General features: G+C 37.2%; 1 pseudogene; it reads right to left on the bottom strand.

Moving 5' to 3' along the window:
- Nucleotides 1-1,990: 1,990 nt before the first annotated feature.
- The window catches only part of LOC138094451 (large ribosomal subunit protein eL8 pseudogene), a 102,120-nt pseudogene continuing 77,530 nt past the window's right edge, over nt 1,991-26,580 (bottom strand).

Genomic DNA, 26,580 nt, shown 5'->3' with positions numbered 1-26,580 from the left:
GTATATTATCCTGTATAGAGTGCATACATGCAGGAGAAACTCAGTGATGAGTAACTCAAAGGAATGGTTAGAAATTTAGTTTATCTAGAATGTTAATAATAAATGTGTAGAGAAGAGACAAGACAAAAGGAAAGACTTCAGGCTTCCAAGGTGATAAACTGTGGGAAGGCAAACATATGGGGAAACTAATACAGTAGTATTTGTTCTGGTCCATTTCAGTGCCAACTTTTTCTGTTCACCATGGTCTTGAAACTTCCCAGGAGAGGGGATGTATGTGGCAGTCATCATAACTCAAGAGATTAATCAGATAAGGGAAGCTCTGGGAAGACTTCTTTCCTACTGGTTGAACTTCAAATGCCTTCAGCTCAAAATAACAGGCATATTTGTGGGTGTCATATTTCAGTTCCCTATTATACATATGAATGTGGCTTCCTGGTGGCTCAGACGGTAAAGAATCTGTCTGCCAATGCAGGAGGCCTGGGTTCGATTCCTGGGCCAGAAAGATCCCCTAGAGATGAAATGGCAACCCACTCCAGTATTCTTGCCTCGGAAAAGGCATGGACAGAGAAGCCTATCCATGGGATTTCAAAGAATCGGATGCTCCTTCACAACTAAATAACAACAATATGTATTACATATATGTATAAATACACACATATTTGTCAAAAGTGGAAGTGCTCAATTCAATACACCCAAGAAGCACTGCCTCATACCTCTCCACATGGCTGACATTACATCTTACCCTGCCATCATCTTTATAGTTACTCAGTTCCAGTAGTATTATTCTCCTTGTATTTTCTGAACACTTTCCTAAACATGCTCCTACCTCAGGGCTTTGCACTTGCTCTTTTCTCTCTCTACCTGGAATGCTGACCCCTCAAATATTACACAGCTCTTCCCTCCCTTTCATCAAGGTTTTGTTTTAAAGCCACTTCATCTGAAAGGGCTGCTTTATCAGCTCTAATGAACAATAGCAACTCTCATCACTGCTTATTGTCCTCTCTGCTTCCTATAGCCCCATAGCATTTATCACCAGTCTACAGAGTGACATGTAATGGTATCAAATCTTGGATATTTTTTGTCTCTTCTCATTAAACATAAATTTCTTGAAACCTGTAGATTTAATTTATCTACACTGATATATGTAGGTGCTGTGCTTAGTTGCTCAATCGGGTCCAACTCTTTGTAACTCCATTGACTATAGTCCACCAGGCTCCTCTGTTCATGGGATTCTCCAGGCAAGAATACTAGAGTGGGTAGCCATTTCTTTCTCCAGGAGATCTTCTGGACCCCTGAACCTGGGTCTCCTGCACTGCAGGCAGACTGAGACACCAGGGAACCCCATATACATGCACACAACACACATTCAGGTTTTCCCTTTTCTAAAGGCATGATGCAAAGGAAGTGTGAAAGAGAATAGTGACAAGGAGCGTCTGGGATTAACATTTCCCAAGTGTTTTACTTTTAGGGGCAAAATAGATTTACACCTTAGTATAAAGGACAAAGATCTACTATAAATGGGACTCAAAATATCATCTGAGTGAATGCACAATCAGCAAAGTATTTGAAGCACAAATACAAGGACAGGGAAGCACCTTTGGTAAAGATGCTGATAGAGACCTTTTAATGGTACTATAGAAAAACAAGGTGACATTGGTTTTATTGAAAGGAAACATTAGCTTCTAGTATTTTTTAACATGCAGACAGGATTTAGAGGCAAGAGTCTATTGCATCTCTTTATACTGAATGACTGTTGAGAAATAAGTACTTTCTTGAAATGATATTGAAAAGCACAGTGTTAGCTTTTGTAAAGACCATGTGAAAAAGATAATAGGGAGAAGAGTATAATTCTTGATCTAAAGTGAAGAACCTGGGAACTGACTATCAAAGATAGTATATACCGAAAAGTCAGAAATCAATGGCTTATTTTAACATGCTGCAAGCCATACATTTTAATGGATATGCACTATGCTATTTTCTTTTCCCTCAGTCAACATGGTCTGCAGGAGAACTTATATTTAAGTATAGAAAACTCAATAGTATACACGTGGCCCAGTTTGGTGGGCAGTTCTTTGTCCTTTGCCTTTTCCAGTTTGGCAAGGCAAGCCACCAATTTCAGACCCAGGACATTGCCTCCCCTAGTGATGGGGAACCTCTCATATCTGTCAGTGTAATTGATCCTGGTATTGTAGCTTCCAGCTGCTTAGCCAGAACCCCTTTGTCTTCTGAATTAACTTATGTGAAGGTGATGGTGGTATAAATCTTGCTGTGGACTCTATGCCCAGCCTAGGCTTCACCTTGATAATACAGTAGGAAACCCCCACTATACGACACAGGCAGAGAGGAAGACAACCAGCCCAGTAGGGTCCACGTTTGTGCAATGACTACCAGTTGAGCTTTCTTGTTCTCTACCAAGGTGGGGACAGTCTGAAACCTTGCTTGAAGGACATATGGCCTCTTAGTGGGGACATCCCCTTTGCCCACAGCTTTTTTCTCAAGTGCGGCTAACAATCTCTTGCTTTGTCTCTGGTCTGTACTTGATGGCCAGCTTAAGCGGCTGTGTAGCTGTTCAGCTGTCCAGCACCTGGTTAAATGGTTCATTGCAGGGGGCGCTTTCAACTGCTTACAGAGGATAGTGTTTTGTCACTCCACCTCAGTGCATCTTGGCCATTTCACAAATCAGCAAAGTGCCTTTTTAAGCTGGATGTCCTTTCCAGTGACAGAAATCTTGGGCCTTTCCTCAAACAGGTGGTTTACCACCTTCTTGGCTTCCTGATTCTTCATGACAGCAGGGACTAGGGCTACCTTCACAACAACTCTTATCAAGTAAATGCCATTATTTTCCACTGGAAAATAACATATAATCACATAACTGATATGTAACAAGGCCAGGATTTGGGCACAATTTGACAGTCACCAGAGACTATCATTTTTATTGTACAATATAAATAATGTTTAGTAAAATTTTAAACAATCGATTCTTTAACAGTCCATGAAAGAAAGGAGAATATTCAATGTTCTTTTTGAGACACTGTGCCTAATATTCATAACACATGCTACTATCATGAAGGAATAATCTCTAGCTATTCATAGTTATCTGAAAACTTAAAAAAGCTCAAACCAATGGTACAGTTTTTAAAAAGAAAGAAAAAGGAGGGATAGAGGAAGGAAGGGCAGAAGCCAAATCAATGTATAACTTTTAGTTTGGAAAAATCTTATTCTTTTTGATCAGATTAAAATATCCCTGCCCTCAAAGGTTTTCTATCACCAATATATCATTTATTCTTTGTTTCCTTATGCTTTCATAATATTTAGTTCTTATTATTACAGTGATATACAAATTCTTACCCAACTTATAGAATAAACTGTGCTATTTATAACACATCAGATAAGAGCTTTTTATGTAGAAAGTGTCATGGATTTATGATTAACTTAACTGAGTTGCTGATAACTTGCTTGATGCGATATTTCAGGATGTTACTCAACTAACAACTTGGCAATATGATTGAAAAAATATTTATAGAATGGAAAATTAGCTTACTTTCACAAGTGGATAAATATGATAAAGATAATTAATTCCAAGTATCAAAAGCATATAATATGTTGTTTTGTTTGCATGCTGCAGTTATGTGTTCATAAAATGATCATATCGCAACAAAATAAAAATACTATTTGTAAGCCAACTGGTAATCAATCTATCTTCTTCATTCTTTTCTAGCCCTAAATAAATCTAATGACATGGAAACAAATTTGTAAGTATATTGTTATATTTACACAAATGTAATAACTGTTATTTCAGTGTGAAAAGGCTGCTTGAGAATAGAAATCTTAAATATGCTATTTTGTAAATAGCAATACCAACATAGCAGAGCTCATTAACAACTGATGCCGACATATAACACAAGAAGTTGTTCAACTGTTGGTAGCTGCTGATAAAATATGATATTGATATATCTTCAAAATATGTGCATTTCTTTCATGAGACCTATTGTAAGGCCCTCTGCTATATCTTTTGTAGGAAAGATGCTAAATTTAGTGGGTGTGCAAAGAAAGCAGAAATGTTGATGAAAATCCAGATGATTTTGTTTTCATGATAAAAATTAAGCATGAAGTACTAATTGGCTAAGTACTTGGGTGATTCTGTTAGACAGCAAATTGAAAAAAACATAGCTGCTGCTAAGTCACTTCAGTCATGTCCAACTCTGTGTGGCCCCATAGACGGCAGCCCACCAGGCTCCCCGTCCCTGGGATTCTCCAGGCAAGAACACTGGAGTGGGTTGCCATTTCCTTCTCCAATGCATGAAAGTGAAAAGTGAAAGGGAAGTCTGTCAGTCGTGTCTGACTCTTCGCCACCCCATGGACCTCAGCCTACCAGGCTCCTCTGTCCATGGGATTTTCCAGGCAAGAGTACTGGAGTGGGGTGCCATCACCTTCTCCGGAAAAAACAGAAGTTTAAAACAAACATCTGAAAGTGACAGCATTAGATCTGTTTGGAAATGTGTTCAGCAGGCTTCCTCTGCAAGTGAGTATAAAGTTTTGACTTGTCAGATTGCTTAAATGAAACTGCATCTCACTGTGGAAAATATCTCCAAATCTTTAAATTAAAGAGAAGACAATTTCAGACACTCATCATTAAGGAGGTAATAAAGAAACACACACACACACATACACGCACACACTCTTACTTCTCCCTGACGTTAGCTGAAAATGAGCACTAAATAATACTTCAAAAGTGCATTATACCACCTCCAACAATATCGGGCAGGTGACAATGAGGAAATTTTTGTTCTTTGCTATAATATTAAGTTTTCAACTTAACTGTTAAAATGTTTAAAAGTTAAGTTGTGATATAACAAAATTTGTTGAGATTTCATATGTATTCTTAGAAACAGAATTTTTGTGGGATAGTGATATTTGCCACTCAAGACACAGGATTTGGATAATAAATCCAAAAGAAATAGAGGAAATAAAAATAAAACCAAATGCAACCTTATCAAAGAATACAGCCACTTACTTTGACAGTATTAGAGAACTGAATTAGCTTTTTATGGAAAATTTTACATTTTCTTATGTAACCTGGAGGTTGGACAACTCCTTTTGCCATATCCAAAATGTAAATTTCCTTTTATCACCCACTGCTCCTTTAAAATATACTCAGTGTGGTAACTGTCAGGATTTTCCTTCCCACTCAGATAAAATTTGTTCTAGGGATACTTCACAGTTTTTCACAGACACAATTCAGTAATCATAATGTTGAGTCCAAGATATCCATATCCATCACCACTCAGAATTTTTATTTAATAGCATATTTTAATGACTTAGTCATATTAACACCAGCCTATTTCAGGTCGGATACCTTTAAGATTAAAAATGGGGAGCTGACTTTTCTATTTGTTTACTGAAACGTCTCTCATAGACAATTCTTTCTCTGCCCTCTTTTCTAGATAAAAACAGTTTCTTAAACACCATTCAGCTCTAAGGTCCTGACATATTTTGCAAGGGTTTCTTTTTCTTTTTCTTCTGACATTCGCTGCAGTCCAGTTCTCTCTCCCCTACCTTTCTCTTGACTTCTGTTCTCAATAGCCCTTTGCCACTCTTCCCTGAGCTGTGAATATGCACCTTCAGTTCCTTGCTGCTTTGTTCCCTCCGTGACTCCAGGTGGCGCTCTTGGACAGGATGACTTGCTCTCCGCTCAGTTCACATCAGGTAGGAGAGAACCCTACAGGCCTTCATCCATTGTTAGGACTTATCCAGGGAGTGTATGTAGGTCGACCCTAAAATAGCCTCACTATCCAAAGAGTTATTAAGGCCTTTTTCTTTTGCAAGAGTCCCACAGTGAGAGTCAGATCCTAGTCCACCCTGCCTCCCTAATGCAGGCGTAGTGTATTAAACTTTCTGTAGATCCCAGTGACAGCCTGCACCCCACATGGATGTTTAAGCAGAGAGAGGGAGAAGAGGCGGAAAGGAATATCACATCCTACCTGGAGGGGGGGATTCAAAAAATAACACCATCACATTTATAAACAAAAATATATTTTCCTTTCACTATCTTCTTCCCTAAAACCCTCTCTTTTTCTCTCATTTCTTATATACTTAAGCTGAGAAGATTCAAGACACTAAGAACAACGTATTTTAATTATTTTAAATTTTCTTTGTAGATGCTTCAAATGCTGATTTGTCTTTGGAATGTCATTATCTATTGCATGCACATTAGTCAAACTTAAGCTGTTCTACTTAAAAAGCCTTTATCATACAATAATGAAATGACACTAGCTTCAGAAGGTATCTTGGATCATCATTATACCTAGATGCACTTATAAGAAGCATTTGAGAAAGAAAACACCAGGAGATTAAAGGAAGCATGAAAGAATCAGGCCATAGACCAGAGAGACAATCAGTTTCTGACACTGAGGATCCTGGAATACATCTTCTGCTGAAAGAGAGTGATGCTGAGGATATAAAATAGATTCCTGAAGAATTTGTTGACTTATTTGTTCCTTTGTTCACTCATTCACCAATTCATAAAAATAAACATTAATATCTTGAATGTAACAAGCCAAATGCAGTGAACTGGAATGGTGTGTAGGAATATCAAACAGTCATATTTTACAGAACTAATTATAATATCTTTCCAATAAGAAGTTCACATGTCTTCCAAATTTTCGTAGAAAAATCTCTTCAAGTGATGTTACATGATGTTCAATGTAGGAACATGAACATGTTTTCCTTCTTGCCTACTACCTAATATTATTGGTTTAATTTGCTCTTGGTATGTTATAGTTGGGTTTGAACTTTGCATTTTTACTGTATTAATTATGAGTCCCTTGGACTTTCAAATGAGAATTCAAGTCAACAGTAATATACCAGGCTTAAAAATTAACTGAGCTTTTGCAGATTTAATCTGGTGATCTCAACCATATTAAATTAGTCATACTTTTCATTTTAAAAAGCTGTGTTTCAGTGATGACAAATTATGTAGTCATAAAGTTAACTAAATATACTCAAACATGAAACTAGCAAGGAACTATTATATCATTTATACAATTACAACACTAAAAATTACTAATTAAATTTATTACACTAAATACTGAGGAATTAGATAATAGCTGCAATGCAGCAGAAATGTTTTGCTGAAACTAAATCACTTCTTAAAATACAAAAAGAGTTTTGTCACACAATTAAGGATATTTTGAGCTCTGTATACTTACTTTAGTTTCAGGTATGTGATGATTCCATTCTGGAATCAATTTTGGTTTTACTATTCAAACTACTCTAAACTAAGTATACCACGAGGTCCCATGGCGTTGGCTTTGCAAAAATATTTCATTTTTCCCTCAACCTCCATTCTTTTCTCATTAACGTGAAACCATTAAAAAGTAAAATGATTTGTTGACTCACAAATCATAAAGTAAATCCATTTACTGAATTAAGTCTGATTGTTGCCATCATAGTTGTAAGTAACCGTATACCTCTAAGGTAACCACTGAAATACTGCAGAATATACTACATTGTTTAAACTTAAAATGGAAGTAAATGCAGACACAAACTTTTCTCAGGGTTACTGCCAAAAAGAAGAAGGACAGAGAGGAGAAGAAGTGGCAGATGGAGAAAGAAGAGAAATTTTCAGGACATCAGGATATATGGCTCCCTGGGAAATATCAATTTAGACCTTGTGTTACCATGTAATCTAAAGTACAAAGTTTAAAGTTATTTTATAAAACAGTACTTAATTTTATATTAGCTTTTATAATTGCTTTTGGAAGTTTTCTTTATTATTTTAAAATATTATATACATGTATGTGTGTATATATATACATATATATATATAAAATGACTTGAGAGTCCCTTGGACTGCAAAGAGATCAAACCAGCGAATTCTAAAGGAAATCAGCCTTGAATATTCATTGGAAGGACTAAGGCTGAAGCTGAAGCTCCAATACTTTGGCCACTTGATGCGAGGAGCTGACTCATTGGAAAAGACCTTGATGCTGGGAAAGATAGAGGGCAGAAGGAGAAGGGGACGACAGAGGATGAAATGGTTGGGTGGCTCCTCAACTTAATGGACATGAGTTTGAGCCAACTCCTGGAGATGGTGAAGGACAGGGAAGGCTGGCGTGCTGCAGTTCATGGAGTCGTAAGAAGTAAGACACAACTGAGTGACTGAAAAACAACAACAAATATATATATATATATATATATACACAAAATATGTGTGGTGTGCATATAAATTTTGAAGCATAACAGAGTACTTGAGAACCTACTGGCAATTTAAGAACTGCAACCTTACTCTAAGGAATTCTGTCACTCTCCACTCAACACTTCCTTCAGGATTTCAAATCCCTAATGGTCCCTTCTGGCATCACGGACTTGATGGACATGAGTCTGGGTGAACTCCAGGAGATGGTGATGGACAGGGGGGCCTGGCGTGCTGCGATTCATGGGGTCGCAGAGAGTCGGACACGACTGAGCGACTGAAATGAACTGAACTGAACTGAACTGAATGGTCCCTTCCCAGAAAAGAGGTAATAACATCCTGGATTTTAAACTTATCATCCTTGGCCTTATTATACTTTATCACATGTTTACATTGAAACAATATATTGTTTCATTTCACTTATTTTTTTTAATAATGTACTACATATAGTTCTTTGTTTTTTTCCCCCTTATTTATTGTTGCTGGCTCACTTTAATATTTCTATTTTTTTTCTTCATATATAATCAATCATTATTTATTTATTAAAATGTCAGCATTCAGGTCCATGAAAGTAAATTTTGTGTGACTTTTTTGCTCCCACAGATTCTCATTCATGGTGAGTGAGAGAATGTTTATGTGTATGTGAGAGTAACAGAGAAAGAGAAAGAGAGAGAGAGAGATGTGAGTGTGGAAATCTGGGGCCTAAATCAATCATGCTTTCTCTCAGAAAGAACTTTCATTTCCTTCTGGTGGGAACAAGGGTGTGCTACTCACATGGGACCCATCCCACGACAATGGTCTTATCTCCTGCTGGTATGGAAATCTAATTAATCTCTCCACCCCACAGAGAGGGGTTTTCCCAGGTGGCACAGTGGTAAAGAATCTACCAGCCAAGCAGGAAATGCCTCCCAAGCAGGAGATGTGGGTTCGATCCCTGGGTCAGGAATATTTCTTGCAGAAGGGAATGGCGATCCACTCCAGTATTCTTGCCTGGGAAATAGCATGGACATAGAATCTTGGTGGGAGAAGGCAATGGCAACCCACTCCAGTACTCTTGCCTGGAAAATTCCATGGATGGAGGAACCTGGTAGGCTGCAGTCCATAGGGTCATTAAGAGTCGGGCACGACTGAGTGACTTCACTTTTACTTTTCACTTTCATGCGTTGGAGAAGGAAATGGCAACACACTCCAGTATTCTTGCCTGGGGAATCCCAGGGCCAGAGGAGCCTAGCGGGCTGCCGTCTATGGGGTCACACAGAGTCGGACATGACTGAAGCGACTTAGCAGCAGCAGCAGCAGAATCTCAGTGGGCTACAGTACCCGGACTTGCAAAGAGTCAGACATGACATAGCGACTAAAGAGGGCCCCACAGAGAACCCTACCATCCCCATAAGCTTAGTAGTATTTTTGACCAAGGAAAGTCTTCTATAGTGTGGTGTAAAACCCCCAAATCTATAACATTTATGGTTTAGCAGAATTTAGTTCTTTCATAGTAAGTGCCCAAAGATATCTGGTCAGAAAGACACAGTTCATATACGTGTGATACTTGCGTAGAAGTAGGTACCATAAATGGTCTGATTATAATTTCAGATTATGTCTGAGTTTATATCATGAATATCACAAATTCAGATTATATCTGATTGTTTTTATCATATGTATGTAATACTGGATTTTTTTCTTTTAGAAATCAATAACTTTCATATAACCAAATAATAGAGAATAATCATGGGATTTAAATGAATTGATTGTTCACACTTAGCAATATTTATCCCAAAATCCATTACAAAAGTATACATCAATCATGTATTAATGAATTTAATATAATACTATATAGTCCTACTGTTGAGCTTCTTGTAGACAACTTTTGCATGTGTTAGCTGGAGTGGAATTCAAAGAGCTTCCTGTTCTAGTTTTCATGTACTTTTGTCTGTTCATATAATTTGCATAGAAAGAGATCATCAGCCTCTCATTGGTAGTATTGCATGAGTTTGAATTAATAATATACAATGTATACATTAGCATATTAAAATACTAAAAAAGCATTAGTTTACATTGGAAGATTCCAGTTACTAAAATTATGATATTTTCTACTCAACTTCCTCTCCTCTACTTCTTATATTCAAGGTACTTCAAACGTAGTCATCAACAGTAGAACTGTTTTGACACGACAATATGGACACCTAAGCTAAGTTTGGCCAATCTAATTTCTCAGCATAAGAATGTATAATTAAGACAAACCTCATATGGACTGGACGTGAAATGAAGAGCCATTGATCATGAGAGTTATGTGGTGGCTAGTTTCTATTGACCATGATGATAAGGAAACAGAAAATATTAGTCTAGAAACAAGAAAGACTAAAGCAGCAGAAGAAAAGGACAAGAAGTGAAAGGTGGAAATGTGATTCTAAGTGCTTATTACTGCGTGGCTCCAAATGTCTTTATTAAGACCTCCTATGTTTGTAAGAGTGCTTGCTCCTTGGAAGGAAAGCTATGACAAACCTAGACAGTGTATTAAAAAGTAGACACATCACTTTGCCAACAAAGGTCTGTATAGCCAAAGCTATGGTTTTCCCAGTAGTCATGTATGGATGTGAGAGTTCAATCCTAAAGAAGGCTGAGAGTCAAAGAACTGATGCTTTCAAACTGCGGTGCTGGAGAAGACTCTTGCGAGTCCCTTGGACAGCAAGATCAAACCCTCAATACTAAAGGAAATCAATCCTAAATATTCATTGGAAGATCTGATGCTAAAGCTGAAGTTCCAGTACTTTGGCCACCTGATGGGAGGAGCCAACTCACTGGAAAAGACTTTGATGATGGGAAAGATTGAAGGCAAAATGAGAAAGGAGTGACAGAGGATAAGATGGTTAGATAATATCACTGACTCAATGGATACGAATCTGAGCAACCTCCAGGAGATAGTGGAGGATAGAGGAGTCTGGTGTCCTATGATTCATGGGGTCACAAAGATTCAGATATGACTTAACAACAGAACAATAACAAGACTTGTGTTCCATGAGATGCTATTATGCTATAGCATAATACTATACACACACACACACACACTCTTGCCTATTCTTTCTTGAATTTATTCTGTTATTTGCAAACAAAAAGCCAAACTAATTTCAATCTAAGCTGTGGATAAAAGCACAAAAAAGAAAATTTCTTTGCTAGCAAGATTATTATGAAAAAAAAAAAGATTATTATGCTTAGCAGATCCACTACATGACTCTTATAACTTATTTCACCTGTTTTGCATAAAATGCAAGTGTAGTATTCCTACTGTTTGTGACAACTTAGTGAGTCAGTACCCAAACAAAGTTTAAAATATTTCCTTCACATGGTAAGAACTGTATGTGTTGACTCTTACTAATATCATCCCCCTTTTGTAAGAATTTTAAGTTTATCAATTCCATGTTATATGCCACATTTTAGTGCAGCAGGGAGCAATAATCCATCATGAGGTTGGTTAACAGTGCTTTTTTAAGGGAGGGAAGGGAGGAAAAAGAGAAAAATTGAAATAATTACTCATAAGTCAGTGCTTTATCTGATAGATGAAAAAGCATTTTTTTTTTTAAATTAAAAGTAAACCTTAAAAAAAATGGGTGCTATAGTTTAGGTCATTGTTTCTAATATGTACCATGTTGTCATCCTGGAAAGAAACCAAATAGCTCTGAATAGTTACAATAATGCAAAGTAGCAATCCTTAAACATATCATAGTTTCTCTTTGGGGTTTCCCGTTCAACATAACCTGCTGCTCTGATATAAAAAGACACTTGAAATGAAAATAATTCACTGTTAATGAAACATAGAGTCATGGTCACAGTAATTTCTTGTCTGCAGTGAAGTACTTCCTTTAGTTTTTTTAGCCTTCTCTCGAAGAATTGGTGTATTCAGCTTTAAATAATAAACTAAACTGGTCTCTTTTGTGTCAGAACATGGGCCATGTGGCCAGAAAGATAACACGACAACTTTAGGAAGGAATTTCCTATTTCTTCACACCTTATGAACTAACTCTTTCATTCCTCTTCAAATGCTAGCAAGCAAAGCAAGAATGTTCTTGTGAGAGGATGGAAGGAAAAGGCACATTTCAATTCAGTAGGGCAAACACATACGTGAATACAGGCATATATTTCTAAAACTAAACCCATATGTTGCCTCCATTTTTCCCCTCTCTTCAAAAGGCTGAATTATATGTATAACTATATATATATGCATAATTTAAATATGTAAATCTGTATCTATATATATACACATATAGCATTTTGAACAATGGATCTAGGGACTCTATCTCTAAGCTGTAAAGCAGAAAATAGAAAATTTTAGGATATTTATCACAATTTGAGTAAAATGTAAAATTACTGTGAAAACTATCAAAGTATATAAAATAGCTTCATATGGTATGTTAAGCTAACTGTTTTGTTTTTTTTTTTTTTTTCTGCAAAGGAAGTGGCTTGGAATTTTATAAAATTGGCATCAATGGCTGTATGCAGTCAGGTCTGTAGACTGATTGTCACACTCATATCATTTCTTTCATAGACGTTCAGGAAATATTCCTCTTCTGCCAAATACACTGTCTGAAATTTAAGTGTTGTCTGTGGTCCTAGAGGCTCAGTTTGCACCCAGTCTGCTCGGACTTTGAGACAGCAAGGAGAGCCCCCCTCAGAAGATGGCACCTTACTGGCTTTCTACTGCTATTGTAACAAACACTGCAAAGAGTGACTTAAGACATTTGATATTTTACAGCTCTGTAGAAGCCTGTCTGACACAGGCTTCTCCTGGCAACTTCAAGAGCTTGGCAGGACTGAGTTCTTTTCTAGAAAGTCTAGGGGAGAATTTGTTTCTTTTTCACTTTGAGGTTTCCTTTAAGCTTTGCATCAATACCACCTTTTTCCAGATTCAAAGGGCAGACTAAATCCTTCTCAGACTGTGTTATTCTAACTTTCCATTCTGCATTTCGATTCCACTTTTTGGTGGTAACATTGGGTCCATCCCAATAATATAGAATAATCTTACATTAACGTCAGCTGCTCAATAAGTTTATTTCCACAAGCAACTTTAGTTACCTGTTGCCATGTAACAGAATATATGCACAGGTTCCTGGGATCTGGATGTGGATACCCTAAGAGGTGAGGAAATGCATTATCCTGCCTCCTGCAGGGACAATATGGACTTTCTGCACTATTATGTTCAATCAATGCTAATTTTCATTAAAAAGATCATCAATTTTGTAATCTGATGTCTGCATTTGATAAAAGTTATAAAATATGGATATAAGATAGAACCATTATTTGACATTCATGTAAGAGGCCAGCTATTGTCAATAAGAAGACAGAATAATCATTGCAGAAACTATCTGTTTAATTTCAAAGTGAAATTAGTGACAAACTGTGGATGCAGTTTACACTATTTTTGAAAATCAAAATAATGAATGTCATATGGAGTATTCATTATTCCTTTCACGAACTCAGTTTGGCAATTTTATCAACAACTAAGCAAAGTGTCAATATGAGCACATGATAAAACCAACTAGGGTAGTTAAAAGAATCACAGATAAAGTAACTTGAAGGGGAATTAAGAACATGAAATACAATGGTGACTAGAACAAACCAAGCAAATCCGTTGCTAATTTTAAATTAAAAATCAATACCATCTTCTTTAAAGACCTTGACTAAATTATACCTCTGGCCAAGCAATAAATTAATGAAATGTAGCATGCATGAAACACAAACCTTCATTTTTAGTTTCCATTTTTAAGAACTATTTCAAATTAAGTATAATTTTTCTAGAAATAACCCCCAAAATGAACATTTGTAGTAATTTTGTATACTGTACTTCGGTCCTCCTGACATAGTAAAGCTAATTATAATCATTTATTATGTGTGAGAAACAAAGATTTTTACATACTTTAATTCACACAGCCTTCAAAGAATTATTAACACATAAGAAGTCAATAATATCCCCACTTCATAGATTTAGATTCTGAAGCACAGAGAGATTAAATGACTTGTTTAGGAATATCCAGGCAGTAAGAGGTAAAGCTGACATTTCTAATCCTTGCACTGTAGCTTTACAGCCAAAACTATCAAGTGGTGCCCTCCTGCCTTCTGACTTGGATCATACACAAATATTTTCCCTTTTAAACAGAAGATGACTAACAGTTTGAATTGTGTTTTGAGCAGGGCTAGAGCTAGATAGCTAGATACTGTGAAGGGATTCATTTCACATGGGTTTCCTTGGTGGCTCAGATGGTAAAGAATCCGCCGTCAACGCACCCAGGAGACGTGGGTTCGATCTCTAGATTAGGAAGATCACCTGGAGAAGGAAATGACTACCCCCTCCAGTATTTTTGCCTGGAGAATTCCGTGGACAGAGGAACCTGGTGAGGTACAGCACTTGTGGTGGTAAAGAGTCGGACATGACTAAGTGACTAACACTTTTTTTCCTTTCACATAGTATTAGATGATTTAAATATCTTAGAAAGATTGTTATTATTATGATCTTGCCAGAGAGAATTAATATATATCACATTATATATATGTAATAATAATAATGTATAATATCTAATGCATGTCTGTTAGTGATCCAGTTACTACATTTTCAACCTCAAAATACAGACGTCATGCCTTCCAAATGTATACCAGTGTAAAAAAAAAAAAAAAAGATAAACAGAAACTTCAATTAAGACTCAACCAGGAGACCAGAAGGGGGCGCTCTCATACCCTCCAACAATAGCGAAGCCCAAAAAGAAAGAGCCGTCTTCATTTCCTGGCAAGGACTGTCAATAAAAAGCCGTGTTCTCTTTTTTTACTCCAGCCCTCCCAGCTTCTTTTTCCTCTCTAGCAGAGGTCTCCTTTCATTGCCCTGCACATGGCTTGCTGATACTTGCAATTCCCTGCTGATCCTGAATAAATATATGTTTGCTGGAGAAATATCTGGCAGTTTGTTTCAAGTCAATATTTTGGCGGTCCATACAGGGACCAGTGAAGACCCACAAATGTTCCAGTGCTGGTGAGCAAATAGGTGTGATATCTACAATTAAGCTCATCATCACGCTTTTTTCTCATTGACCGTGGAGCTTGAGCCCACATCTCTTTCTCCTTGACTCAAATTCACACTCTGTTTGCATTTGAAGCTCTCCAGGCTTGATTTGGGATCTATTTTTAAAAAGTTTGTTTTTGGTTAAAGCCTTGTTCTCTATGTGGGTACATGTTTAGTGCTTCGGTCTGATTTGTCAACAGACTTCGTCAACAAAAGCTGGCTAAAAATATCTTTAGCCCATTCCTTTTAAAACAGAGACTGTTTCACTAAAATTGTGCCAGCTATCCGGCCTTTGGCCTATTCCTGTGAAATTGGGGTTATTCTACGGAAGTTGGCTAAAATACCTTTGGTTTAACTCTTGGACCAAGCTGTTTCCGTAGAATTGGCTGGGATTAGCTTGCAAGCTGTTTGCATTGAACTATCTGAGCTATAAGTGATATGAGCTATTGGAAAACTTTTCCTCTAGAGAAAACCCTCTCAGAAATGGGATTCCACTTATCTAAGTATTTTGATGGTGCCCTCAGCTACAGGGGTCTGTTTGACTTTATAATTAAAACCTGTAGTCCTTCCTCCTGTGCCTTTCTAAATAAATGGGCCGATGTGACCGAAACCAGTTTAGAATACCAGTGGTCATTATGGGGAACTTTTGAAATCCCCAAATTTAATATCTGTAAAACTAACTGGACTACAACAGCTTAAAATTTCTAGAAGTTACTGGAATGTTGATGGTGATTGATATTTTTGAGGCTTCCAAGCATCGTCAGTATCCTCAAAATGCCTCTATGCAAAATAAGATTTTAAGATTAACAGACAAACAAATGATTAAAGAAAGACACAAAGGCTCCCAAAGCCTCCAGCTTCTCTTCCTTGTCTTAGGCTCAGCCTCCACCACCATCTTGTCTCTCTCTTTTGGCTCCCAGTGGCCAGATTCCAGGGCTTTCCAGGTGGCTCAGCAGTAAAGAGTCCACCTAAATGCAGGAAACACAGGAGACTCTGATTCAATCCCTGGGTTGGGAAGATCCCTTCCTCCTTCCTTTTTATGCTACCTATGCCCCTTCTAAACCCTCAAATCCCTCATTTCCTTCCTTGAAAATTCTCTCTACTTTCTGTTTTGAATTTATAAGAACTTCTCCCTTTAAAATTAAGTCTTCTGAGGACCCAGCACTCTAACTCTTAATTTCTTATATTCCCTGGAATAAAGCTGATCTGTGAACCATAGTCAAAGATTTTCCTAAAAAAAACAAAGATCCTTACATACTTGCTCAGGAATTTTAATAGTCATCCAAACTTATCAACCTGATTTCTCTGACTTGTATAAGCTGGCCCATATGCTTGCCAGTGAAGGCCAAGCCCAGCATTGGATGAAAATCATTAATTGGAAAAATCCTGAAAGGTCTCTAGAATTACAACTGGGAGACCAGTCCACTGATTTATTGTATGATCAGGCTTGGGCAATCACTGGGTGACTTCACCTAGCAATTCCTCAAGGTTTTTCAAAACCTGTTTGAAACAAAATTCACACTTGCACACTCACACACACACATAAATCTGATGAACCTGTTCACAACTAATACAAACTTCAGCTTGCTTTTAAAGAAAATTCTGATTTTCCTTCAGATGTTTATTTTACCCAGGTATCTTTTAAGTTTATATTTATGAATAGAGTGAACCAGGATCACTCCCTTACAGTAAAACTTGTCAGGAGAGAATGGGAAACCATGCCCACTCCAGATTTAGTGAATATGGCAAATCAATTCTCTCACACTCTAGTTGAATCACCTCAGAAACAAACAAACAAACAAAAAACACCGAAATTCTTTATCTGCAACTCCAGTAAATGAACACTTCTAAATGCAACCAAACCCTCCTAGTTCGTGCTATTATTTGCAAAGAGCGAGACCACTGGAAAAGAGACTGTTTACAAATTAAGTACTTTAAGGGCCTTCAGCTCACTTAACCAGCCTTTCCAATTTCCCAGTTCTCAATGAAGGGGTTGCAAGGACCTACAGGGGCCCTTTCCAATCCTTGCTCTTAATTGGTTCAGATAAATATTTCTCCAGATTGATAATGAATCTCTTCCATCCCGATTTACATGAAAGTGACACTGTGGAAGCTGAACCCCACTATCCACTACTGTAAAACAATCCCTGCCTTGAAGTACTAAACTAGTTCAAATAGTAGGGGCCACCACCCAGTATCTCCATAGGCTGGAATCAAGGCTTTGGTAGGGAACAGAATCCAATTATAGCCTTGAAGTTCATTTCCAAACCCAACATCTACTGCCAATATTAATTTCCTTATAATTTTAAAGAATGGAGGTCCTCAGCTCTAAGAGGCCACTCACTGTCTTCTGTACCATGGCTTTCACAGCATGGCAGTTGGCTTTCTCAAGGCCAACAGACGAGCATCTTTCTGATGCTTCAGCTTTCTTTTAAATTAAAGTGAACTGACTGATCTAACTACAAGGAAGGCATCCCACCACATGCACAGGTTCATTACACTAAAGAGGAGGGAATTACATTGGGTACATATATCAGGAGGCAGAAAACTTGAGGTGTCTTAGACTATGTCTACCATAGGTCATTTTTCCAAACCTGACACAAACATTATAAACTTCCCTTCTTCCAGGTGACTGAATTAGAAAGGGCTTAACTAACTCTTAAAAATCAGCTATTTAATGGAGTTTTAATGTCCAGATACGTGCTTTTTATGCACATTTTAAAGGTAAAATGCTAAACTATATTCTATTTGGAGACAGTGCTTTCAGCTACACTGATCCTTTCCACACTTCAGTTTCTCCATCCTTCTTCTATGCCAAACTGTTGTTTAAAAATATGAAAAATATTTCAGAAAAATATGAAAAATACAGACTCACATTTATTTTAAAATGATTTGTGGTAAACATATTAATACTGTACTTTTTATATCATCTCAGTATATTTTAATATAGTTTATTGAAAAATTGAGACTTCATTCTGCTTAAAACCAAATAAAATGATCTATGTTCATAAAAAACAGACGCAACAAACTAAGTACAATATAAAACTAAGAATTTAAGGAACTGAAAGCACCCTACTGAATCAAGGAGATTCATGGGTGCCTCAAAACAACAGAAAATTCTAATCCTTCTTTAGGAGTCTCTGAAAGTGAGAAACTTAAGGCCAGTTGGGCTTCCCTGGTAGCTCAGATGGTAAAGTATCCATCTCTATGGCGGGAGACTTTGGTTGGATCCCTGGGTTGGGAAGATCCCTTGGAGGAGGGCATGGCAACGACTCCAGTATTCTTGCCTGGAGAATCCCCATGGACAGAGGTGAGTGGTGAGCTACAGTCCATGGGGTCACAAAGAGTTGGACACGACTAACTAAGCACAGCACAAGTAATAGTAAAAGGGAAATACTGTCATCTTCACACTTTTGTTTTCCAGTCCTCAAAAATATTTTCCCATGGTGAGTAAAATTCTTTCTCTGACTTTCAGTCTTATGCTCACTTTCCAGATGCTGGTGGGAGATTCAATACTGCAAGAAATATCTTCCAACTTCATGGCAGGAACCAAAATAATATTAGCTGAAATGTGGAATTATCTCCCCCACTGGGACCAGGAGGCCAAACAGGGGAAAGCCTTATGTATTATAGCATCTCCTGTGATAGTTTTTAGAATTTGGTGTGTCTCATAAAGAATTTCACCTGGTGGCAATCTACTGAGAAGACATATGGCCACAGCAGATGCTTCGCTACAGCTTGACCTGGAACTGAAAGTTCACTGTAAAGATAAGCAACGTTAGCACTCCTCTGTACAGTAGCTTATTTGACTAAAAATATATCTACTTATTATTCATAGATTATAATCATGGGCGTTTTGAATATGCATGCTATATTTAAAAACAAAGCTTAAATGATTTACATTGTTCACATAAGGTAATTGAGCCCCATGAAACAAAATTAATTCTCACATTTAATTATCTGTTTATAACCTAGTTCTCTAATATGCAGAATATCATTCCTCAAGAAACAATGTATTATGCTAAATAGAGTCTATATTCTCAAATTAGCATGTTCTCTTCAATTTATAATTCAAACTAGTGCAAGTTAATGGCAATATACTTAAATATATAATTGTTATTCTAGCATAGTTTATTGCTATAAAATAAAACAAACTACTGTAAAAGTACTTATTATAGTCAAGTTCATTAGATTAGCACAAAAGCTTTCAGTTATACCCTGGCTTCTATATATAAATTATACTGTTTTATTAAATATTATTTTACTTCAAGTCATCTACTTTGCACCCCTTATAAAGTATATCCACTACTGTTCATAATTCATATGAGTCTCAACTTTGATTAGGATATAATACTATCTCCAAGGTAAAATACAAGGACAGTCTCATTTATTTTCCTTATCTTAGCTCTATTACATATGTGTTCTTTCAGATTATCTATTATCATAAGTTCTTGAGGTCATTAACCCTCTGTTGCCACCTGAATTCCTTTATTATGGGTTATTTCTTGGATGTTTAAAATTTTGTGTACATAATCTTTGCAGTTGCTTCTGTGGTTTTTTGCTTGTTTTCCCCTTGTAGGAGGAAGATTCTTCTATTTCAATCGTCTTATGTTGAGTAACCAGTCATGTTACTCATGTACAATTGGCTTAAACAGAGAAAGCAATGGCACCGCACTCCAGTACTCTTGCCTGGAAAATCCCATGGACGGAGGAGCCTGATGGGCTGCAGTCCGCGGGGTCGCTGAGAGTCGGACACAACTGAGCGACTTCACTTTCACTTTTCACTTTCATGCACTGGAGAAGGAAATGGCAACCCACTCCAGTGTTCTTGCCTGGAGAATCCCAGGGACTGTGGAGCCTAATGGGCTGCTATCAATGGGGTCACACAGAGTCAGACACGACTGAAGCGACTTAGCAGCAGCAGCATACATAATTTCTCATGGTCTTGTGGGGATTCTCAGGTGGCTCAGTGGCAAAGAATCCACGTGCTTGCAGGAGACAGAGGTGTGGGTCGAATCCCTGGGTCGGAAAGATGCCCTGGAGTAGAAAACGGCCACCTGCCTGGGAAATCCCATGGACATTCTATGAGGTCTATGGTCTATGGGGTCACAAAGATTTGGACACGATTGAGAAACTGAGAACACGCACACACAGTCTTGGGTCTTGACAACTCTCAAATGGATGATCCCTGCCTGGCATTGCTCATGTCACATGGTTGTGGTCAGATGGTAGCAAATATTCAGATCTTACAGTCCCCAACAGATCTCGAATTATTTCAGAACTATTTTTATTTCGGCTACCAACTGACACGCTGAGGCATCCTGTCACCTCCTTCAACAGATGCATTGTTAATGCCCTCTTCAAGTACAATACAGCCCTTCTTTGGAAGGTGTAAGGTAGTTTTCTTTCTATTTCTTTTTCACATGTAGAACAACTTATTCCAGAATAGTTTGTTGAAAATATTTTTTTCTCTCATTGAATTATTTTTGTACATTTCAGGCATTAATTGAACATACAGGTATGAAGGAGTCATCTATTTCTTAATTCTCTATTCTGGTGCATTAATCTGTATGTCTGCTCTCAGCATAGATACCATATTATCAGTTATAGCTTACATCAACTGATTAAGGTAGGCAAGATGTGTCCCTTTTAAAAATATCTGCCCTTTATTACTGTTCTGTTTCAAATAAATATGCACTATTCTAGGTCCATTACATTTCCATATACAATTTACAATCAGTTTCTCAATTGTTAATTAAAAAGAACAGTGTATTTCAGTAGGATTTCTTTGAAGTTACACATCACTATGACAGTATACATATCTTATCAATATTTAAGTCATTAAATGCATGAATATTGTACTCATCATTAATTAAGGTTGTCTTTCATTTCAGCTATTTTTGTAGTTGTTTTTTATTGAAACTAGAAATAAATTGATCATTTAGGATTACATTTTTGATTCTATTTTCCATGTTTGTTTTTTAATAAAATACAATTAAATTTTATAATCTAATCTTACATATACAAATTTTTTAAATTATTATAAATAAATAATATGTAAAATATTTATTTTGTATATTTATAAAAAAGATACTTATTTGTTAAAGCTATATATTTGTTAGGTAGGAAGTTAAGCATGAGTCAAGCTGAAAGGGATGCAAGCTTATCTCTAAACCCCATCAAAGACACACCCAGGGGAGCTCACAGATATTCTACAAAATAACCAGAGACTTTTCCAACTCTTAAGCACACACTCTAGGCACAGAGGATACAAATTAACCACAGGGGCTTCTCCAATGGCAGGTTATGTCCTCAAGTGACCTTTAGGCAGCCAGTTCATTCAGTTCAGTTCAATCCAGTCACTCAGTTGTGTCCGACTCTTTGCGACCCCATGAATTGCAGCACACCAGGCCTCCCTGTCCATCACCAACTCCCAGAGTTCACTCAAACTCACGTACATCGAGTTGGTGATGCCATCCAGCAATATCATCCTCTGCCGTCCCCTTCTCTTCCTGCCCCCAATCCCTCCCAGCATCAGAGTCTTTTGCAATGAGTCAACTCTTCACATGAGGTGGGCCAAACTATTGGAGTTTCAGCTTTAGCATCAGTCCTTCCAATGAACACCCAGGACTGATCTCCTTTAGGATGGACTGGTTGGGTCTCCATGCAGTCCAAGGGTCTCTCAAGAGTCCTCTCCAACACCACAGTTCAAAAGCATCAATTCTTCAGCACTCAGCTTTCTTCACAGTCCCACTCTCACATCCATACACGACCACTGAAAAAACTGACTAGACGGACCTTTGTTGGCAAAGTAATGTCTCTGCTTTTTAATATGCTTTCTAAGTTGGTCATAACTTACCTTCCAAGGAGTAACCGTCTTTTACTTTCATGGTTGCAATCACCATCTGCAGTGATTTTGGAGCCCCCCAAAATAAACTTTGTCCCTGCTTCCACTGTTTCCCCGTCTATTTCCCATGAAGTGATGAAACCAGATGCCATGATCTTCGTTTTCTGAATGTTGAGTTTTAAGCCAACTGTTTCACTCTCCTCTTTCACTTTCATCAAGAGGTTTTAGTTCCTCTTCACTTTCTGCCATAAGGGTGGTGTCATCTGCATATCTGAGGTTATTGATATTTCTCCTGCCAATCTTGATTCCAGCTTGTGCTTCTTCCAGCCCAGAGTTTCTCATGATGTACTCTGCATAGAAGTTAAATAAGCAGGGTGGCAATATACAGCCTTGATGTATTCCTTTTCCTGTTTGGAACCAGTCTGTTGTTCCATGCCCAGTTCTAACTGTTGGTTCCTGACCTGCATATAGGTTTCTCAAGAGGTAGGTCAGGTGGTCTGGTATGCCCATCTCTTTCAGAATTTTCCACAGTTTATTATGATCCACACAGTCAAAGGCTTTGGCGTAGTCAATAAAACAGAAATAGATGTTTTTCTGGAACTCTCTTGCTTTTTTGATGATTCAGCAGATGTTGGCAATTTGATCTCTGGTTCCTCTGCCTTTTCTAAAACCAGCTTGGACATCTGGAAGTTGACGGTTCACGTATTGCTGAAGACTGGCTTGGAGAATGTTGAGTATTACTTTGCTAGTGTGTGAGATGAGTGCAATTGTGTGGTAGTTTGAGCATTCTTTGGCATTGCCTTTCTTTGAAATTGGAATGAAAACTGACCTTTTCCAGTCCTGTGGCCATGGCTGAGTTTTCCAAATTTGCTGGCATATTGAGTGCAGCAGTTTCACAACATCATCTTTTAGGATTTGAAATAGCTCAACTGGAATTCCATCACCTCCACCAGCTTTGTTCGTAGAGATGCTTTCTAAGGCCCATTTGACTTCACATTTCAGGATGTCTGGCTCTAAGTGAGTGATCACACCATCATTAGGGGTTCATAAATATTCTATAGATACATATATCTGATTACAACAGACTGAATTATGTAAAAGCCATGCGCAAAACAGTGTGTCATCATGTAACTAGCAACTGTCAATCAAAACTATTAGTCCACGCCTGTCTAGATGAATATGTAAAGATCCTGTCTTGAAAAACCCCCTTACCCCATCACTTCAGTGCCAGTGCCTCTTTTGGCGTGACTGACCTCTACCAGAGGTGTTCTTTCTGTTCATTCTTCTCTTTCTTCAATAAACTTGTTTTTGCCAGGGGTAAGACCGCTCATTACCCCTAATGACTACTCATAATCTCATAAGATTCTTCTTTGTGTCCATACCAAGAATCGAGGCCCACGAGTTAGGGTCTTTTTTGACCCCTTCCCAAATCTGGCAACATATCAATCTTGAATCACAAGTAATTATTTATCATTTATTTTAAGTACTCATAAATTAATATATTTCCTCACTATAGTTTCAGTCTAAATAAGGATTTTTAATTTTATTGGTGCTTCTGAAGATCTAGATGTAATTGATATTCTCTATTGTTTACATAGTCTATTGATATATGCTCTTATTCTATCAATATCAGTTATTGTAATTAACTTTTTTCTAATTACTTTTTTCTAATACAGTAATTTTGTGGTACATATCTTTTTCTCTCAGATTCTCTAAGTGCATTCCCAAATTTTGATAAGTTGTTTCTTTGATAATAAAGCTACATAAATCTTCACAACCAAATAAATTGTACTTGCCTTATTATTTCATATTTGACACATATATACACTAGAATGGTTTCTAAGTATCCAAATATTTGGATATTTTAAAAGATATCCTTCTGGGTTTTCAATCAATAAAATAATCTTATCTGAGGCCAGAGAATGCATGTATACATGTCTCTGTCATTTCAAATTGAGGTGAATATCAAAGTCTACCATATGGTTTATTATGGTGAATGCTTCACGTATACTTTTAAAAAAAATACATATGATTCAGGTTTTAGTTGTATTGTTGCACCAAGAAAATTAGGTTGAGTTAGTTGATAATATGGCTTCCCTGGTGGCTCAGACGGTAAAGCGTCTGCCTGCAATGCAGGAGATCGGGGTTTGATTCCTGGGTCGGGAAGACCCCCTGGAGAAGGAAATGGCAATCTACTCTAGCACTCTTGCCTGGAAAATCCCATGGATGGTATGTACAAATCTTCTATTTTATTTTTGATATTTGAAAAAAATCGTTAATTTTAGAACAGATTAGGAAAAGTATAAAGACAGTACTGAAAATTTCTGTGTACATATTACCCAGTTTCTATTTCTAACATATTACATTATTATGGTCCACTTATTACAGTTTTAGTTGTTGGGCTTCGCTTGTGGTAACTAATCTCCTTGCAATGTGGGAGACCTGGGTTTGATCCCTGGGTTGGGAAGATCCCCTGGAGAAAGGAAAGGCTACCCACTCCAGTATTCCAGCCTGAAGAAGTCCCTGGAATATAGTCCATGGGGTTGCAGAGAGTCAGACACAACTGAGCGACTTTCACTTCACTTCACTTCACTTATTACAGTTAATGAACTAATATTGATATATTGTTATTAATTAGAATACATAGCTTATTCCAAATTCTTGGTTTCTACCTAATGCCTTTTTCTCTGTTCTAGGATTCTATCCAAGACAGGACATTACATTTGATTGATTTTTTTCCTTAGGCTCCTTTCATCTGTGACAATTTCTTAGACTGTCCATATTTTTTTCTGATCTGGACGGTTTCTAGGAGGATTGTTCAGGTACAGTATTGGGATTTGGTGATATTTTTCTCATGTTTATAGTAGGGCTATGTGTTTGGAGAAGAAGAAAACACAGGTAAAGTGCCATTTTCATCACACCATAATAAGGGTACATACTACAAACATAAAGTAACACTTTTTATGCTGACCTTGATCACAAGGCTGAGCCAGCATTTGCCAAGTTTCTCCACCCTAAAATTCTTTTTTCCTCACTTCCTGTATTGCTCTCTTCAGAAGAAGGTTACTATGGCAGCCCACACCTAAGAGGTGGGGATTTATGCACAAACTCCTTGAAGGCAGACTATATCTATATATTACTGGAATGGTTTACACATGAGTTTTTTATTCTCCCCATTTATTTATATATTTAAATCATTTACTCATATCAGTTTGGACTCAAATGTTTTACATGCAGCCATTATGCAATTTTATTTTTATTTTACACTCAATATGTTGGGAGTTCTTTCAGTTGCACCAGCTATGTATCTTCACCATATTTCCACAAATGTGTGTGTGGCAGTTGGGTCAATGATTCCATTCTCATCTTTTACATTTTGCATATTATGGGAACCAATACTAAATCAGCCATTTCTCCAGAAACCTTGGCTCCTTTTGTTGGAGAATGGTATCAGAAATCAAGATGTCAGTGCTGGGGATACTTGGTGATTCTGGAGTCTTTACTTCCAGGCTCTTTCAGCTGAAAGAGCATGGAAATATACTCCTGTATACTATTACATATTTTCACATATCTATATATACTTCTATACGTAACCATCTGTATCTATATTAAGCTATGCACAAACTCATTCTGATGTTTCCAACTAGAATTCATTACTCCAGGCCTCATTTTAACTTCCTGTTCAGGCTTATCTATAAATTTCCATTACATAAGTGAAAACTTTAGCTCCCACAATATGGCATTAATTTACACAATTTTTTCAGTCCCGCATGCATGATTAGAGTGTCAATATTGTTAACCTGCACTCTCAGTGTAAGCAACATCGTGAATTAGTGTACAGTGTTTATGTACAGTTATTTGCCTTTGGATTTACAGACTTCAATCTTTTTCAAAGTTACTTAGGTCAGTACTACTTCTGTCACCTCAGTCAATGTGCTTGTTGCATATATTTGTAATACAGTTAGATTTATCCTGCTTCTTTGTATATCTAGTAATTTTTTGCTGTATGCTATCCATTGTTAATGCTATAATGTTGAGACTAAATTTCATTTTAAGTTTTTTTGGGGGGACAGATAGCTAATTTAACAATAAGTCAGCTCTATCTTTAGAATATTTGTTTTTAGGTTATGTCAAACATTTGAAAATTAGTCCTTTGGTATATATGTTCTTTCTTTTTTTTTTTGCAGGTAATCTGGTGGCAATTATTGCCTTATAGCCAGAAGCAGAAATCCCACAGTGACAGTTTGAAACAACTTGTGTGATTTCCGTTTGAGTAAAACTGAGTTTTAGAAAATTTAAGTATCTTGTCCAAGGTGATAAGTCATCACTGGAGCAGAGTTACACACCCTAGTGGTTACACGCCCAAGCTAGCTATTACAAGAATTTTCTCCTGCTTCTGCTAAATGTTCTTACATCAACTTCTTAGAATCTTATGAAAAAGCACTGGGACATAAGTTATGCCCTCTAAAGCACTGTATTGTAACCCATGAATTGGATATG

The sequence above is a fragment of the Capricornis sumatraensis genome, chromosome 18 (assembly GCF_032405125.1).
Source record: "Capricornis sumatraensis isolate serow.1 chromosome 18, serow.2, whole genome shotgun sequence".
Classification (NCBI taxonomy): Eukaryota; Metazoa; Chordata; class Mammalia; order Artiodactyla; family Bovidae; genus Capricornis; species Capricornis sumatraensis.
This window is presented reverse-complemented; position numbering and strand designations above follow the sequence as displayed.